A 20,181-nucleotide genomic window follows, 5' to 3' on the forward strand; every position below is an offset into this window, starting at 1 on the left:
CGACAGTGCTACAAATATTCATCATTAATACATTGAAGGCTTTACAATTTGAACTATTAAGGTCTGGTTTAATCAGCATTTAAATCACTGAAACGGTTGACATTTAACTGTCAGAATATGTATAAAATTAAATATTCAGAAATGACATGAGACTGCGGTGAAATATATTTAAACTATTGTTTGAAAGTACAATCTGCTCTAACATGAACCGTCGGTTCTTAGAGTGTCGCCTCATTTTCAGAGCCATTAACGAATAAAAGCCTTCGTGTGGAACTTCAAGCGTTTCATTTAGAGACGTAAAATGTAGTGTACAATTCTTTATTGTACTTTCACACATTTGTAATTTTATTTGTTGTAAAACACATTGAATGATTTTATTTTTCTTGACGATGGATAGTAGTAATCTAAGTTGACTTACTCTTTACTATCTACTACGTTTATGCAAAATTCCATAAGCATTTATAATTAACAACGAATCCCAACGAGGTATTCGTTATGAATAAAATAGTGTGCATTCATTGTCATTGACTCTTCTGTTAAGAATATCAACTACGTAGCTGTAATAATTACTGCGATAATTGTGGTTTAATCGGTTTTAAAATGTTTTTAATAAAAAATTTTACTAAAAAACTAATAAAATAAATTTTTAAGCTATATGCATGTATGAAGATTCATTCCAAATATATCTTACTATCTCTACCAATATTTATTATAACATACAGCAAATAATTATACATATAATATTATGGTTAAATAGACAGAACTTTGTGATTTTTCCTTCAAACCTTCTTTTGACATTTGATTTGAAAAATCTTTGGAACGTTCAAAATAATTTATGGGCACAATAGCATAATGGACGCTTCAGAAAGCTGCCTGGGTTTAAGCGAGGACGAGTATTAAATTTCATGAAACACATGACACTTCTCGCAGAACAAACGCTGATAATTAAGAATCATGAAACCGTTTTGAATGTGTTATGAATGAACGTTTCATATGTATGAGAGCGTGGCTACTGGAGAGAAATTACATGAATTAGCATTCTCGTTGCATACATTTGAGTTATTTGCTTTTAATTTGTAACAAGTTGATATTTCGCACCACCCAATTAGGTGTGATACTGATATTCGCCCAATGATCGAAATTCGACGCCTCAACAATTAGTTTCATTTTATTTTTAATGTAAGCCATTTTCTGCTTTGTTTTTGTTATTTAACATTTTGAAGAACAAAACATTTATTTATTGACCACAATAAAGTTCGTCAAAATATCTACAAAATAAAAAAGATAAAAGAAAATGTGTTGAGAAAAAGAGAAGCACATTTGAATGTTTTAGTCTTTGTTTTATTTTTAAATAAGATTCACACCATGATTTTGGAGTTTTAGTGAGATTCCGATGTATACCGCGTATCCGTTTAATTTATTTATTGAATAGTTGGGTCACGGCCCGCCTTGTGTAAAACGGTTATCAGAGCCCACACATACCATAACATACACATTAAGACATGAGGTCGAAGTCTCAATTGTGTTGTATAGCGGCTGTGATTACAATGACAAAGAAATATTAAGTAGATACTTAATTTTACGAACTCACACCAACATGCGTTCCTCGCAACGAAAAATTCTAATAGCAAGCCAATGAACCAAAACAAACAATAAATGTATTTTAGACCGTTACAATAAAATGTTACTATTGTAGGTTAATCTTTTTTTTTCGCAAATTAACAATTAAGCTCATGGGCTGCTTGGTGCTAAGCAGTCAATGAAGTCCATGAAAAGGAGAGAATAAAAATTTAAAATGAAAAAAAAAAAAAAAATATATGCTAAGTTGTTTTTCCCTAAAAAGGAATATTTTTTTAGAAATAAGAAACTAAAAACATGTCAAAAATTAAACTCCGAAAGAACTGTGAGTACCAGAGTCAGTAAGAGCAATCCAGCAACATAATTTATTTCGAAATACTGTTAAATTTGCTTGTCATTTATTGGTCTGATGAAACGTACAAAGCCGTCATGGCAACACAGCGCAGTGCTGCCACATTGCGCGTGTAATTGCCGCGATAGCGATGCGAGCCCTCCATTAATCTCTCTAACACTCGATAAAATGCCAACTCATCGCGAAAAGTAATAATAGCTTCACTCGTTTCCTGTGTTATACAATTTATTAATAAATTATCAAATATAAAAAAATACTGTGTTTAATGGCTGACTTGGCAATACCTAGTAACCGAAGCCCTTAGACATCAACAGTGTAAATGACGTCACTCACCGTGAGACACTAGGTCTAGGTCTCAATTGTATAGTCCGCCGGCCCGCCCTTCAAACCGAAACGAATTACTGATCCGCGGCAGAATTAGATAGAGTAATGCGGGCTAATCGGAGGCCCTTTTTTTGGGCATGGGTCCAAACCTCCTACGATGTAACCGCGCCTAGGGAGCACGCGGGGTATGTAAGACTGGACCGTCTGCAGATGTTGGAAGCAGACCGCGTGCTCAAGATAGTCGGATACCACCAATAATTATGGAAATTAAAATTTTTGCAGGTTTTACTTTCAGCCGTGGAAGTCATTCGTGATCAAATGTACATATTTCATTAAAAAATGGTATCTGATCAAGACAAGACAAAGACAACTTCTTTGCTTGAGGCAGACGCATCTGTTTTTGTTTCTTAAAACCGTTGAACTATAAATTAACTATATTATCCATTCATCCATTAGTGTAATTAGATCCATTTTTTGCTAGTTCGTATTAATTATAACTTAATATTACGATTTGGTGTAGTGCCAACTTTTCTGATCGAAACGATTTGAATTACAGAAAGTATTTTACGTTTTCGGAATTTACACGTTAATGTATGAATGTGTTTCGTTACGCTAATCGAAACAAGAAGCTACGTGGGCTACAGCTGGATATTCACCGTCCAGCGCTCAGCATTGCGCTCTGTTCGGCTCCACTCAGAGCATTCGAGACAAATTCAATTTGTGTGAGCGCCGACGACGAGCCAGTTTGCGCTACTAACTAGCTCCGACGGGAATGGTGGCACCCTTGTCGTTATATCTCACAGTTTTACTCATTTCCTCACACAATTTTTATTTTATCGTACATATCTGATTTAAAACTATATCTGGCATTAGATGCCAACTGTCTTCAATTTTTCACATTTTCTTAGTGTAGATGCCATCAAACAGAGCAGTTCAAGATCTGTCTCGTCTTTACGTCACTCGCTACGCAAAAGCCATAAACAAGGAATAACATCATGAATGTTGAAAATAAACTGTGTTGGTACATCAACTATACTGCCTTATAAATCAAAATTAGTGCTTCACGGAAAAAACAAGTCAGGCATGGACTAAAAAAAAAAAAAAACCATCTCAGACTGTACAATATTAATTTCTCTAACTTATATCTAACTGAAAATCCATATATAATGGCTACGAAAGATGAAATTTTTAATACTTGATTACAGGAAAAAAAAGGTTCAAAAAAATCATAAATCATTTGACATTGTTGAACTGTCCGCAAAATCACAAAGTCGCAAAGTCACATCTAGTGACAGCAGAATTGGAATTTATGATTTAGAAGTCTATCTATACTGCAGATGAACGAAAACTCTGTTGCAGCAAACCCATCATAAAAATAGCATGATATCATTCACCGTGCAATACGTCCCACGCATAACGACCTGATTAATCAATACGGCTTATCAAGATTATGGCCGAGAAATATTTATTTGACAAAAAACAAATCAGAAAAAGTAAAGTCTAGATAAAAGATAAATGTATTTAACCTAATAATAAGCCATTGTTTTCAATCAAGATCCAGGGGGTGCATGAGAGTGGGTCGTACGAAGGTTTCTAATAGCAAGCGAGAGAAAACACATTTGTCTTGTCCGGGACCGTTAACGTATATTACGTGGAGCCGAGACATCGCCTGCTGCGTGGCCCGTAACTCAGTTTCACTGTGTTAAGTGCTGAGTTTTTCACGGTTCACTGAAAATTAGCTACATCAAGCAATCTCCGCTTAACTCATTTGATTTTCCTTTTGCTAAATGGTTTTATAGATAATTATTGATTTACATGGAAACCGCATGAGTAGTACCACTATCCTGCCCTGCCCATATCTGGCGCGAAGCAGGAATGTGTTCCAGTTTGAAGAGAAAGGACAGCCTCTATACTATAGAATTGAAACTTAGACCTCAAGTCTCAAGACGGGTGACGCAAACCTCGTAGTGATGTCTAAGAGACACGATACAAGGTAGTTAAATTTGTAATTATTTTATAAAGCAAAATGGTTTCAATAGCAATATATATATAAAACTCGGTGTGTGTACGTATACGTGTTCCCGAAACAGCTGGACTGATTTCGATGACATTTTCAGCAAATCTTCAAATTGGCCTAGCAGGTGATCTTAGTTCAAGCAAACCGGACCGAGTTTGACTAATAAACTTTAAAATAACGCAAAGTAAAATGTTACTACAGCCTCTTATTAACTTGGCCTTCTCTGATTTGTTTTTGTATGAATAACTTTAAACATATAAATAAAAGGAAACAATACTACGTTAGCATGGCCTTTATTTTATTTTTCAAAAAGTAGAAATACCGCTAAAAATCCCACAAATTCCGCAAATAAATCCCGAAAAACATGTACGATGAATAAAAGCTTATAAACTTCACAACATTAAAAGTTTCGAATGGTATTTACTACGGAAGTCTTTTTTTTTTCTTATAATCTTATTTTTACGGACGATAAATACTCTACAATTCGGAAAAAGTTTGTTAATTATTTCAAGAACAATAAAGATGTAAAATAAATGGCAAACATTAACCACATTTAGCCATATCAAATTTTAAATTGACCGTATAATAGATAAATAACAAACACGACAATGTGTCCAGCCCAAACCGTAAAGTCAAATAAACCAAGCGCATCACGAAACATTCACGTTTTCACAGAGCAACAACTTTCCAGTAACACAAACAGAATTGATTCGTTCCAATTACCCAGTTCATATACTGGTTTTACGAGGCAATGAGTGGAATAGATCGTTCACATTAGACTACCGCGGCATTCGTACTCTACGTATAGCAATTATGACAAAGTCCGTGGCGCCAGAGTGTCTCCTCACTTTTGTCCCCTCTAAATCTTATTGTAACACGGTGTCATAATGCAAGCGCGACACAAACATGTCTACGTGCGCCAAGCCTGTTAAGTGGTTTGGAAGAAAAACATCACTAAAAGTTTTTTATTGTTGTGAGCCGTTTAAGACATATTTTTGTTTTGTTATTAAATGTGTACTTCATTCTTGTAGTTCAGTACATTTTGTTACTTGTAGCTTTGTTTTATTGTTAAAGTTATATTTCTAGGGTCAGCAGACTAAAGCACATAAGTCAAAAAACTGTACTTTACAGGAATTAAAAAAAACTATTTAGAATCTTATTAACAAATTAACAAAATAATGTTTATTTGAATTATATAAGTCTATAACACTAACTTATTATTAAAATTAAATATTTTAAAGTAAATGTGATTATTTAATAATTAGATGACTTAAGTTATAAGGAACACAATAATAGTATGAGTTAAGTGAAAAAGTTCAACAATTAAAATATATATTATAATAATATAAGTCATAAATATAAATAACAACTCAATGTTTAATTAAAATTCTTCTTCTTCATCGAGTTCTAAAATATCTGGATCAGTATTTCGTAAAGTTTCCAACGTGGGAAGACTTATGTAAAATTCATGGAAAATATCTAGTAATAAAGGGAGCAGCGAAATTAAATCATTTTTTTTCTCGATGGATATGGGTAATGGCTGTATAGATATTATATCATCAGTTTGAGAACCCCCTATGGATTATCATAGCAACTGTCTTTATAAAATTGTCACTTTCATCTAACGGTTTCATTAAACATCCTCGGCAGACAGGTTCACGTTTACCATGCACAGTAAAAAAGTATTTTGATGTCTTCATTCTAAGCTTTTGCTTTTCAGGTTCAATAGCTCGTATTCTTTGCTTAGATTTATCTTGAATTTCCATTAAAGACGCCAAGTATGCAGATATTTTTGCATATGATCCCATTTGCCAATATTCTGTAAATATGGCATGGTTAATGGTATACGTTCTTTTTTGGTCAGGAGGAAATCGCCGGACTTCCGCCCTCCCCTAACTCTTTCAAATTCAAAATCATTTATTTCAACTTAGATGTCAGTATAACACACTTGTTGAATGTCAAAATATAAATAACAATGTTATCTCTACCACCGGTTCCAAAAAAAGCCACAGTCCTGAGAAGAACCGGCGAAACAAACTCAGCGGGCTTTTTTTTTTGTTTTTTCTCAACAATTTTTTTTTTCATAGTGCGATCTGATATACATTTTCTTTTTAAAGTTTTGTATGCCTGTCCTAAGTTACGTTTTTTTTTTCTCTTTTTATAGTACGTATACTCTTTTTTGGAGACACATTAGGATTCATTGAAATTTCATCACAAGTACTTGAACTTGATTTGATTGGAAGTCTCGGTAATTCATAACATGGATCTCTTACAGAATCATCACTAGAGAAGTCAAGTACAGAATAGTATGTTAAACTACTGACTTGACCTGATGATGTTGACTGTATAGGATCGTCTACTACTAGGTTCTCTGTGTTCAAAAATCGATTGTTGATTTACATTTTCTAAAAAAGGACAAGACAATTATCTATTTATAATGATATAATATTGATATGATTACGTAATTTGCAAATCATAATTTTGAAGATATGTGAAAATATACCTTCATTGCTTTCCAGATGAGTGGATAACGCCATTTCAACTAATTTCTTGCCTCTTTGAATATTCATCTTAAATAATTAAAATACTCAAGCACTCACACACAACTAACCAACAAACTGTGCACAATCGACAACATTAGTAAATTAAAACCACTTACCGAAGTATTGTTTACGTTATAAATATTTTTAAGTAACCACTTTCTCTAAAGAAATGTTAGATTTTGATGTTCTTTATAACATAAGTCAGACTTCTTACGTTAATAACTTTGTACTTGTGGGGTTCCTTAGAACATAAGTCCAGTTATGTTTTTTAGTTCGTTTGATTATATTAGGATTTGATAAGGTTGATACAGAACGCCGCTTGAATACACCATGAAATACTTGAGTTTCATTTATGTGCTTTAGTCAGATTGTGTGTTGAGCAAAATGTAAACCGATGATGTAATAAAAAATAAATTGAAAATTTTGACTTATGTGCTTTAGTCTGCCGACCCTAGATTTTACAATTGTGATCAATTCGCCTTTGCTACATATTTATAAATTACAATTTCTGGTGATCAAAAATACGTTGTAGAATATCAGATACTCATGAATGAGAACGTCTGGAGCTCAAGAAGTCCGCGACGTGTCTGTATTCTATACGAATTTATACCGAACCTCGACAAGGAAACTTAGCGAGTCTCCCTGCTTTACGCGACCCTGGGCCGTTACATAACATTTTTTTTGCGGGACATCATAATAATAGCTCTGTATTACTTCAGGACAAATTCCAAGAAGTTTATAACTCGAGATGAGTTTCGTGTTCCTTGTCATAAATAATAAAGCGGTCGTCGTCTACAACATTGTGCAGATTTTAAGTGAAGTAAAAATCTAAGAAATCATTTTTCATTTCGGGTGACTCAAGTCAAAAAGTTCAAACTTTTTACTTTAATTAAGTTGCTATGGAAAGAACGGAATATAAAAATGTATGTTGTATTGGTAACGCTATTTTCTTTTCTACATTGTTGCAATTGACTCATAACTGAAAATATTCCATTATATCGTTTGCTTAAAGCGGTTTTCGTAAATATATGTCCACAAATCAGGCGTTTTAACGGAAAATAATAATTCGTCTTATAAATTATTAACTGTCACCAGGAGAAAAAAAAAACAAATCTACCATTACAAGATTTGATAATGCCTTTGTTAAAATAGGATCCCGGTAATCTTAATTAAAACAGGAAATAGGTCAGAACTTTCTAATCAATCTAATATCATAAATTAAATTTAACGCTCAAACTATCTCTAACACAGAGGGAGGAACACTATTCTCTGTGTGCTGTCTACAGATTCTACTTAAGTTAATGGATAAGTTGCGAAGGCACGGAGTTTACTTTGTGTTTTCAGGTAGACAGACTTGCTCGAGAAGTTTTCTTACTTAATTTGAACAAGGAGAGAAGCGTTACAAAACTGCCAAATTAGTTGTCTTAATATTATTTTGGCGTTTTGTGTAATTTGATTATGAAATCCTGGACAGTCGTTGGACCTACCGTGCTCAATTTCAGAACCTGGTCGGAACGTCGGGGGGCCTGACCAGGTGACGAGCCGTCTCTATACAGGGGTGGTGCGATCAGTGGCCCTAGACGGGGCGCCCGTGTGGGACCAGTCCTTAGCCGTGGGGGTAGCGAAGCTTCTGCAACGGCCGCAACGCACCATCGCGGTCAGGATCATCCGTGGTTATCGCACCATCTCCTTCAAGGCAGGGTGCGTACTGGCCGGGACGCTGCTTTGGGTCCTGGAGGCGAAGGCGCTCACCGTTGACTACCAGTGGCGGGCTGACCTTCGCGCCCTGGGTGTGGCGCGTCCCAGTCCCAGTGTGGTCAGAGCGTGGAAGGCCCAATCTCGGCGATCCGTGCTGGAGTTATGGTCTAGGCGGCTTGCCGATCCTTCGACTAGTCGTAGGACCGTCGAGGAGATTCGCCCGGTTCTTGTGGATTGGGTGAATCGTGACAGAGGATGCCTCACTTTCCGGCTCACGCAGTTGCTCACTGGACATGATTGCTTCGGTGAGTTCCTGCACCGGATCGGATCCGAGCCGACGGCAGAGTATCACAATTTTGGTTCAATTTGGACACGGCGGAACATACACTGGTCATCTTCCCCACATGGGAGGGGTGGTGCCGTGACTTCGACGCAAAAATAGGAAACGACTTGTCGAGCGGGGGCCAGGCAGAGGCAGATCTCGCCCAAGCCCTGGTCCTTTAAGTGTTTCGGGTCCCCCTCACATGTCGGTCTTGGTACTGGCGAGGGGGGCCTAAGAAGACGACGTGCAAACTGCTCTGCACGCGTTTTACGCTAGAGCATCCGGGTGATGGAAGACCGGCCATCCTCGACCCACGCTAATTCTGACCCAGCAGGGTATTCCGTGGGATAACCCATTCTAACCGGAGCCATCTAGGCCGGTTTCCAATAGCCTACCGACCGAGAAGGCTGGTGGTCGTGACGCTGACGACTGCCGGTCCGGTGTCCCGTGGGGGAGGGTGATGGGAAAGATGTGCTCCGCACTAAGCGCTATACTCTCCCCCTTTGAGTTCCGTCTCATGCGAGGTTCGGACGTGAGTTGTTGAGCGACAGAAGGTTTGTAGTCCGTTCGACTCCGACATGCCCCGCCCGCCATCCCCAGTAGAAGACGGAAGATTTCCTCCTGACCCAAAAAAAAAGCTCCTTTTCCATGCAAAACTATTCTAGGACATAATATGGTCCGGTTATAACGTCAAAAAAAAGTGTACATAGTATTCTATTGAATTTTTTTTTTTTTATTGTAAAGAGAGGTGGGTAAACGCTACCTCGTGAATTGTGGACACAGGCGCCCATACGCGCCACAATGTGAATACCGCAACCCACCTTGAAACATCATGTCTTAATCTGATTTCTATAGTACAACTGCTGCCTCACCCCTCAAAGTGGAACCCAATGCTGTCTCGCGGCAGAAACAGGACTGTTAGTGGTACCTACCTCACCGGGCTCCCAAAGTTCCTAACAGTAATTAATGGACGTTAGATTTTAATTACATTATGTTACACTTTCATCGTGGAAGTATGTTAATTCGTGAACTACGTATAATGTACATATTTAACTTCTCTCAGTTATGGTTTAATTCAAGTAGCTCTAGTCACAAGGATCGTGTAATAAGTTTAAAAACACAGCCGTTAACGCATTGATGTTGACATCCAAGAAATGAGTTCACCAAATGTAATTTGTTCTTCGTTAACGAAGCGACGGAACAACGTATCAACAAGAAATTCACTAAAGCTAATGTTTATTTGCCGAAAAGCAACATAATTTACTTTTTATCCAGGAAGGGGATAAGCTTACGCATGTTGTAAAATTTAAGCATTTAACGCTGCGTGGATAAATAAATCGAAAGAGTGCATCCAGTAAACAAACCAAAATATTAAATAGCGTACAGTTATTCGTATTCTTTACGTGTTTCCCTGTTACCTGCGAATTTTTACTCAAATACCTAACATTCACGAGCGTAACGAATTACGACTGAATTACAAGTTATTTTCAAAAAAAGTTACTTGCCCGAAACTTCGCCCGCCTGAAGAATTATGAAGATTAACATAACAAAGAAAGCTGAAACTGCGTTCAATGAATATGTTGCTTTTAAGGATGAAAATCACGTACTAGAAATAATCTGTTCAACTAATAAATAGTCTAAAAGTTGATTTCGTCTGTGGATAGTGCATAGTATCGGCTCTGCCACAACGTAACTACTCCCCTCTATTACTCGTCTTCGGTACCAATTACGCTAATGGAATTTATTTCATTTCAAACTCACGCCACTCGTCTGGAGTCCGCGCTGCAAGTTCGTAGGCACTGCATTTGTATCGAAAATAGGGATTACAGTCTGTCAAAGGTTATTAGGGCGTTTTTCATTCCCCACTTAAATTTATGATACGTTAACATTATGTGTTTACTAGTCAATCTTATATTTGAAGCGAATGATGTAACCTTTTATCACTACACTAATGATGTGGGACGGGAATTGCATAAGTATGATAAGTGTATTTAAAAAATTAACATAACACGTCCAATTAGTAAGCCAAGGTCATAATATTACGAAAAAGTGACAAAATTGTTATAGTATCATTAGTCGTACTTATGTGTCCAAAACGGTTACGTATATATGTCATGTTCGATCTGATGTTAAGGTTTAAGGGTCTACGGAGGGACTTCAGTTCTCTCTGTGTGTTTTACCGTAAATTCGATGAGGAGTGCTCTAAGGAAATTATGAAGATAATCTCGTTATCTCGTTTTTATTATCACAGCGCCCACCACCGGACCAGAGTTCATCGATACTACTAGAGCCACTGCGTCCATCCACATTTCCGATATCTCTCTTGTCACATACCATCGGGCTGTGGAATTAACTTTACTCCACAGTCTTTTCTAAGAAGTATGGCATGGCCGTGTTAAATAAGATTTGTAGAGAACAGTCAATGGCAAGTAGGCTATGCCCCTGGCTTTACTTGCTTCCGTGTTAAAAAAGATCTTTATAATATACTATCTACCCTGGCCTAAGTGTAAATTAAATTTAATTATAAGCATCTACATGTGATTCTGTAAAAGTTAAAGGTTTTTTAGAAACATTTAGAAAGTGCCATTCGATTGAATTCAGTCATACGAATTACAAAATTTCCTACGTACTAATTGAATACTCACTAATGTGTATTAAAAGTTGAAAAGTAACGCTTCCGAAGCATACGTGTTCTTTGTGTTAAGTTTTCCTCACCTATAAGGAAGTTTCCTTCACAACTAATATTGGCCAATTAGGTATTCAGGGCGCGCTCACCACACCCCGCTCACTGCGTCTCGAGACCGCGCGAGTTGATTTCGCTGTGCTATATATACTCTGCACTGCAATTCCAATTTAAAAACATGACTAAACAGACATTCCCTAGATTCTGCAAAGTTCTGACTTAAACATTCATAGAGCTCAATCACGAAGAGCATTTTTGTCTGTTTTTTTTTTAAATAGTGTGTAATTTAGGATGTCGCTTTCATTATTACGTTTTGAAAATAGTACAGTTTATTCCATTTTCCTAATTTTGAACCTAGTTAATTTTTAGTAGAATATCCATGTAAGATGTAAACTTATGTACGTATTAAACGAAATCGACTTTTCATTGTGGCGGTAGCCACCATACAACGCAAGATATTTGACAGATGCCTGAATCTCGCTTACGACATTTTCAAGATAAGCTTGCATATATACAAATTCCGAACAACAACCGGTGGACCGTCGGTCTACCGAGCAATATTACCCGCTCGGTGGAAGATCTTCCCTTCGTCGTTATACCCCCAAATAATTATTCGTTTGCATTAACCGTCCCCGACAGACAATTAGCCTAACCACATGATAGTAAACTTGTAATAAATAAATAACGCCCTATTATATCTAAATATATCAAATTATGTGTTTGAAATTAATAGAACATGAAAAGACACTGTCATTATGTATTCATGAAAATCCGGTTATTCAAAATACGAGTGTACCAATCAAGAATTATGATAGGAAGCATTCTGCTATCGTAACATCCCAAGAGCTCTTTTTAGAACGCTCTTGAGTGTTACGACTTTTATCGTAGGAAATCTCTCTCCTTTCTGCATAATTCATCGCTACGAAGTTGAAACCGAAGTCGTAAAAGAAATCGTTCTATGATTTCATGTCTTCGGCGGGAAAGTTTTTACTTGTCTTCCTTTGAATCGATGGTCGCTGCGGGCCATGTTATCCGTGTTATCGGGGATTGCACTTTTCGTTACGTAACTTTTATTGTTGTAAATGAAGAATATCTTGCAGATAGAAAATGTCTGTTTAGTGTTCATCTTTAAATAAGCTACATAGGATTTTTTCAATTGATTATAACTTTTTGGAAACTCGAAATAAAAACAAAAAAAATCTATTTTCTTGTTAGGAGCGTCTATGTTGTCATCTAAGTACATATTAGTAGACTGTTGGCCATCTAACTAATGACTCCGCTTTATATCAAACATATTTTGGCGTATTCTATAGCTTACCCGTTACTAATATTTTTCAAATTATAGTTAAGGATTACATTTTATTTAGAATTTTAATTACATAATGATAATGCATTATAGGTTGCCAGTAATCCCGTAACATCACAATACAAATCATAAGGATAAGGATAATTAAAAATCTTCAATCCGTTATTTATGACTGACTAGCTGTAAACAAAAGTTAAGACAAGTAATCATTATGGTCAGCAAACAGTTTGAAGTCAGACGAAGTCCTAAATAGAAGTTTAGCATGTGGCCTGTCTAACTCCGGCCAACGACGTCTGAACCGAACCGAACCTCCCAAGCAAGAAATGTTTTAAAATAAATTCCGTGAATTTCCCCTCAACATTGCGATTCCAAGAAACAAACTTGTATTAAAGTAATTTAAATGGCGTCTTTGTTATTCTTTGGTAAAAGTTAGAAGTTATGCATTTTGTATTTTTGTGTAAGCCGAAACGGAAAACATTATTTATTAAAACTTTGCAACCTGAATTGAGAATAATTGCTGTATCTACATTCAAATATTATGTGGCTAAGACAAGATGACTCACTGATATTAGTACTTTATTTGACATGAAACTTTGTCTCATTTTCAATGTGTAACATTCCACTTTATCATATCTTATTCACCTGTGTAATTTTAGTATACTAGTTATACGGTGTGAAAACTAAAAAAAACACACTAAATAGCAAACCGAATTAAAATTTAAAATACATTTTATTTTATTTTGGGAATTAGGTCAGTGCATTGAGCCAAAGTAATAAAATTATTTCATATTCATCGATCCTTGACAGATAGTGTTACATAATTAGATTGCTATCCACACAGCCGAGGATAGGCAGGAATAGCGCAGGATAATCCCGGAGAAAGTTGTTACAGGAGGCTACGATCCTTAGCATTGAGGATTATCGACGCAAGGAGAAAGAGTTAGATAGATTAAGTACAGTTTATGGTCCGACATTTGACGATCGTCTGTAAGTCCCATAAACCACGGGTGCTCCCTAGGTTCGGACACCTCGTAGAAGGTTCGACCACCTGCTCAAATAAAAAAAATAAAAAGGTAAAAAGTAAAAGTATTAAAAGCTTCTTAGAAATGTAAGAACAGTTCGATTGACAAACTAAGAAAAAAATGTTAAATTATTATAGGCCGACAATTTGTTCAAACAGAAACAAATTTCCCACAAATCCCAATACAATGTGTGGTTATTAATACTCAACAAAGCCGATTTCTTATCGTTCTAATATGAGGACGGCGTTGTATTGTAATACAAATAAATAAAGCTAATGTCCCCGCAGATTGAACCTCATGCGTCGGTAATCCCACGATAAATCATCATCTGGATCGAATAATCATCATAAACCTTGCATTGTGCCAGTCTGTGAGTGAAGCGGAACGATAAGTTCAGCCCAACAGACGTGTAATTAGACATTCAATGTCCTTAATTATAAAGTATAAGCACGGTTTGCCTTTTTTGGTTGAAGTCATATACCTACATATGTCACAAGAGCCCAAGACATCCAAGGCACCATAACATTACTGAACAGCAACAGCCGGAGGCTGGTGATGTGGTGGTGACCTTAAGGTTTAAGGCGCAAGTCTCAATTACATGGTAAAATCTTCGTAATTTCCAATTTGGTGGTACTGATACCATGCAACTCACGTTTTATTTACAATAAAATAAATTTTTCTTACACTATTTTTAATTCACATTTATTTTCTATTTTTTAGTCGGATTTTCTATAAAAGCGTATTTTGTTGTTTTTTTTAAACTATTTTTTATTTTAATTATCAACAGCTGTAATAAAACTCTCCGAACAATACTAAAATCTTCCTTTGTGGAAGATATTATTTATATGGATTGTTTCCATTAAATCTCTAATCGAATAAGTTTCTGGCTACGTGCCTGGATTCCATACATCATCTGGCGATTACATGTATCAAATAAACATTACGCCGGACTTGGCTTCTCATATTATGCCACAACGGCTGGGGCTACATCAATAATGAAATCGAATTTTTCGTCTACTAAATTGATTCTTTATGACATTCATAAAACAACAAAAGTTCATATTTTAGGTTCATTGTTGTTGTAGCTTACCTCAGAAAATGAATGCCAAATTTAAAGTAATACAGTATGCTACCTACATTACTACAGTAGGTAATTACAATTAACACTAATTTTACAGTTTCACGTGTTTATTTTTGATATGATTGTTGAATTTTGATATAGTAATCATTTATTTATATTTTTAGACGGAAATAATATAATATTTTGTAATGTTTTCCTACTAGGAGCTCTAGATTGAAATTTAACGGAACACAAAATATATATTATTCTATAATACTTCAGTCTAATTTTGTGTATTAATTTGAATATCACGTCAACCAGAACATGACAAAAATATTTATATTCATTTGCATTTCCTTCCATACAGAACAATACCTTATCTTAAAGACGATGATTTATTGCTTGTTTAAATTGTTAAAATTAGAGAGAGAGAGAGAGAGAGAGAGAGAGAGAGAGAGAGAATACATTTTATTGCACACCAAAACACAATTTACATTCAAAAAACAGTCAAAAAGCAGATACATTTGTACAATAGGCGGTCTTATCGCTAAAAGCGATCTCTTCCAGACAACCGTTTAATTTACAGAAATTCTGGAAAATATAAAATTATAGCAGGTATGTTGCGGTGTACCATAGACAATACATTACACACATATAATAAATAAACAGTGTGGAACTATTTTATATAAAAAAATAATTATAGGTATAAACAAAACTAGTATTTTATATTTTACCACTCACAACTTTTCAAGTTTCGTTCGGGTATAGTGAACAGAAAAAGTAATTTGCGAAGGCCGAATGATATGAATTTTAAATCGATGTGGGGTGCGCGGCACTGGCGGCTACCGGCAGAGCCCCAGGCACCGCGCCAGACAAACGACATCAACGTTTGCCGATTAAAAATTCGACAGGGGAACCTCACACCCTTCGTTGTGCTACTAAGAATTTACTAGGAAAGTGAACCAAGTACCTAGTAAATGTTTTTTTTAATTGCATATATGGGTGGACGAGCTCACAGCCCACCTGGTGTTAAGTAGTTAATGGAGCCCATAGACATCTACAACGTAAATGCGCCACCCACCTTGAGATATAAGTTCTAAGGTCTCAGTATAATTACAAAGACTGCCCCACCCTTCAAACCGAAACGCATTACTGCTTCACGGCAGAAATAGGCAGGGCGGTGGTATCTACCCGTGCGGACTCACAAGAGGTCCTACCACCAGTAATTACGCAAATTATAATTTTGCGTGTTTGATTTTTATTACATGATGTTATTCCTTCACCGTGGAAGTCAATCGTGAACATTTGTTAAGCATGTATTTCATTGGAAAAATTGGTACACGCCTGCGGGATTCGAACACCGGTGCGTCGCTAGATACCGGACCGGTACCGGAACGTCTTATCCTTTGGGCCACGACGACTTCAACGTGCTATTATATTACATATTAATACAATACCACCACAGAATATTTAATTTTTTTCATGAAACACTTATGAAAATCTTCTAATCCAGGTATTGTAGTAAATTATAAATATGTTTCGGTGACGGTTGAACTGTAATTCAACATTTAAACATTTTAAAACACCACACACCGAATACAAAATATGTGGAATAAGTTTAAACTAATAATGTAATATAGTCACAGCTCTGACGGTGGGAGCACCCCTAAATCTCGCAAATTAAAAGGCGCGGTCGTCCATAGGGGCTCCTATTTTGGGTCTGTAAAGATTTGCAGAGGGTTCCGCAGAACCGTTCTCTCTAGTCGACATGTTACAATCGATCATTAATTACGTTTAGTCACATTTACGCGCCACATGTTAACATAAATGTGCAATGTACAACGGACGTACTATATTCTAACGTCAACTATTCTCTCTTACACTTAAAGACATGATTTCATTTTTTACTGGTGGTAGGACCTCTTGTAAGTCCATGCGGGTAGGTACCACCGCCCTGCCTATTTCTTCCGTGAAGCAGTAATGCATTTCGGTTTGAGGGTGGGGCAGCCATTATAACTATACTGGGATCTTAGAACTTATATCTCAAGGTGGGTGGCGCATTTACGTTGTAGATGTCCATGGGCTCCAGTAACCACTTAACACCAGGTGGGCTGTGAGCTCGTCCAACCATCTAAACAATAAAAAAAAATTAAAATAAAAACCTCGATAGATAAAACAAGTACTTTTCACGCAGCAAGTACTGCAAATGTAACGCTACGCATGTCATCGGTCATTAAATTGTAATATTAATCTAATTTTGTAGTGAATAATAATGAACAATTATATAAAGTATAACCAGCATAATAATATAATAAGCTATTTACCAATGCTATTATTGCATTATTGTGTGTTACTGAAATAGAATTGAATTATAGAATAAATATGACCAAAACTCTAAAGAGAGACTGATCGAAGCTGTTCGTTGAATTTTATCACATATAATTTTACCGTTCACGCATTATCGTAACATGACGAGTATCACGTATAAATATTCGTAGCAATTAGTCTTAGTCATGTAGCACAGAATCCGTACAAGCACGAATAATAAGCACGTATTTACATTTGATCGTGGAAACATTGTTAGAGGCAGAACCCGAGCGTGCAGATAAGCATCTGCTGAGTGGTCCCCTTCTGTTTTCCAATCGACGCACGCTTCTGTGTTGCTATTAATTTCTGAGCCCTGTCACAAAGCTTGGACATAATGTGATTATATTTGCAAGTGAAATTGACAAAGGGCTATAATTTCATGCGATTCGTAATAAGAATCCTCGAGAAAGATCTTTTGCGTGTATTAGCTACACGCACCGATTTTGTAATTAAAATATGCGTATTCCAAAGGCCGATTCTAAGCGCGCGTCGGTATTCACTTCCCTCAATTCCTACTTATTGAACAATTACTTGTGTATCATTGTCGAAATATTAATCATTACATTGATAACATATAACAATAGTACCTAAGTGGTGCTAACCGTTTTTGCAGACAGAGCTTAATGAGAAGTAGATGGTAGGACGTCTTGTGAGTCTGCACGGGTAGGTACCACAACCCTTCTACCGTGAAGCAGCAATGCGTTTCGGTTTGAAGGGTGGGGCAACCGCTGTAACTATACGAGATCTTAGAACTTATATCTCAAGGTGTGTGGCGCATTTACGTTGTAGATGTCTATGTGTTCCAGTAACCATTTAACACCAGGTGGGCTGTGAATCCGTCCACCCATCTAAGCAATAAAAAAAAGCTTCATAGGGCTTTCAACTCTAAACGAAGATAAAATATTTTCTTCATAAGCTCTTTCGATGTCTCAATGCATCCACATACAAATACACATTCCGATATATCTTGGCACATGGAACAAGGTTAAACACTCAACAGGTCAACCGCAGATTGTGGCGTACTGAACCGAGGCCATCGACCTGTTTACTATTCAGGACCAACACCTTTAACAAGCTGTAATTCAAATGAAAGGAAACGGCCAACAGAAAATTGGTACCTTGACTTTCCACTGAGGACTAGGTAGGTACATCCCTAAAAATGTAAAGTAAGGGGAGACGTTAATAAAAATTCCTCACTGAAACAACAAATTAAACGAAGCCGAGCCACTCGAAAAGCCATAAGTACTCATCTCAATTGCTGCCGATAAGAAATCCAAGCCTTGGGAATGTATTCCAGGCACGTTTCGGCTCACGGTTTTTTCTCGCTGTGCTGCTGTGGCGTTTAAAACGAATTGACTCTTAAATTCTTCAGAATGAAATGTTGTCGGAGTTTTATTAAATCGAGTGTAACCATTCCTAACATTACGCAAATGGCGGGTCCTCCCCTACATCTGTCGCAGGGATGCACCCCCTTAATAGGTGTTAACGCTCGCCGGCTGCGACGAACACTCCGTCCCGGCTCAAGCTAAATCTCTACAAATTCTTGATACAAATTAATGCCGCAGGAGGACTATGCGAACGTCTCTTGTAATTTCATTTTGTAATACCACTGTGCCCTTACGAGCGAGAGAAAACATTATTACAATAGCTTCCGACATGCAATTCGCCATACATGCTTAATAGTTGGCGGTTTGGTTTTGTATTCTAAGAAGTTACATTTGGTTGTTATAACTTAGTTGTACCTAAATTATATTATGCTTGATAAAAATGAAAAAGTATTATATTTTTGCCAGGAAATTTTAATAAGTAAAAAATTTAAAGTTTTAATAAGTAAACATTTTGATGAATTGGATGCACATATGACAGCATAGTTTGCGGAGTTTGCAAGTAGGTGTCAATAATATACAAAACAATTTTTTAAAACTCGTGCCCCCAGCCTATTTCTGTAATTTGGAGAGAATGGAACACGTTGCATTTGCACGGGATAAAGAGTTGCTTCTGTCACTCTTTAAGCCAAATACCACCAGTCGATTTGTAGAACTGTCAATATATAATTATGTAAATCACGAACAAGCAAACAGTCTATCGTGTTTATTATAGTAAATATATCCAGTTCATATCATTTACAATGAAATCATGTATACTACATATACTATAATATATGTTAACCCAGGTATTTCCTGGCAGGCGATCCTCGACTTCTGCGAGTCCACCATCTCGCCGAAGGACGCAGCGGAATGGGAGAGGTAAAGCTCTTCTTCCCTCTCTCGTGCCGAGCCGGGGGTCGGAGGAGGGCGTTTGTCCAGCTCCGGTCCCTATGAGGAGGCAGTCTCCTCCCGGTGATGGTCACGGGGCGACCTAAGTGGGTTGAGGCTGCGCCGCACGCTACCGTCACTCTAGCGCACTGGCACCAGGAGGACTCGGCAGTTGCGGACTGCGATGCGGTCCGCATTTTCGTAGTCGCTGTCGTCGCCAAACATACTTAGGAAGAGCAGCCCGGTCGGCGGTGTATCGCGTTCCGACCCGGCAGGCTGGTTCTGGCCCAGCGGGGTATCCCGGAACACCAGCGGCATCGCCCGGGTGGCCTGGTAGGGCCGCCGTACCGCGGAGACCGACGCCGTTAGTTATCGACTATCGCTTCGACGACCCGTCGGTCGAGTATCCTCGGGGTGGCGCCGCGAGTCTGGTTGTAGTGTTGACCGCGGGAACTCCTCTACTCTGACTGGGTTCTGACCCCGGACGGAGATCAAACGTCGGGTGTAAGAGTGCAGGGGAGTCGTTTAGTGCTATAGGGCCCTAAAACTCATTGGTACCGCGGTCTCCTATCAATATCTGCAGATCATCAAGTCCAACATACCCCGCGTGCCCCCAAGGCACGGGGACTTCGTGGGAGGTTCGGCCCCCGACAC

At 37.4% G+C, this 20,181-nt stretch overlaps 1 protein-coding gene and 1 long non-coding RNA gene across 2 annotated transcripts in view; one reads left to right on the top strand and one right to left on the bottom strand.

The window, feature by feature from the left end:
- Positions 1 to 20,181, bottom strand: part of LOC101741021 (lachesin) — a 117,844-nt gene that overhangs the window by 84,214 nt on the left and 13,449 nt on the right. The gene's annotated exons all lie outside the window — the stretch shown is intronic.
- LOC110385871 (uncharacterized) lies at positions 3,488 to 4,555 on the top strand. The gene is made up of 2 exons (XR_002431115.3): positions 3,488 to 4,247; positions 4,372 to 4,555. It is a non-coding gene; the product is annotated as an uncharacterized LOC110385871 (long non-coding RNA).

This window comes from Bombyx mori, chromosome 5, assembly GCF_030269925.1.
Source record: "Bombyx mori chromosome 5, ASM3026992v2".
NCBI classification, from domain to species: Eukaryota; Metazoa; Arthropoda; class Insecta; order Lepidoptera; family Bombycidae; genus Bombyx; species Bombyx mori.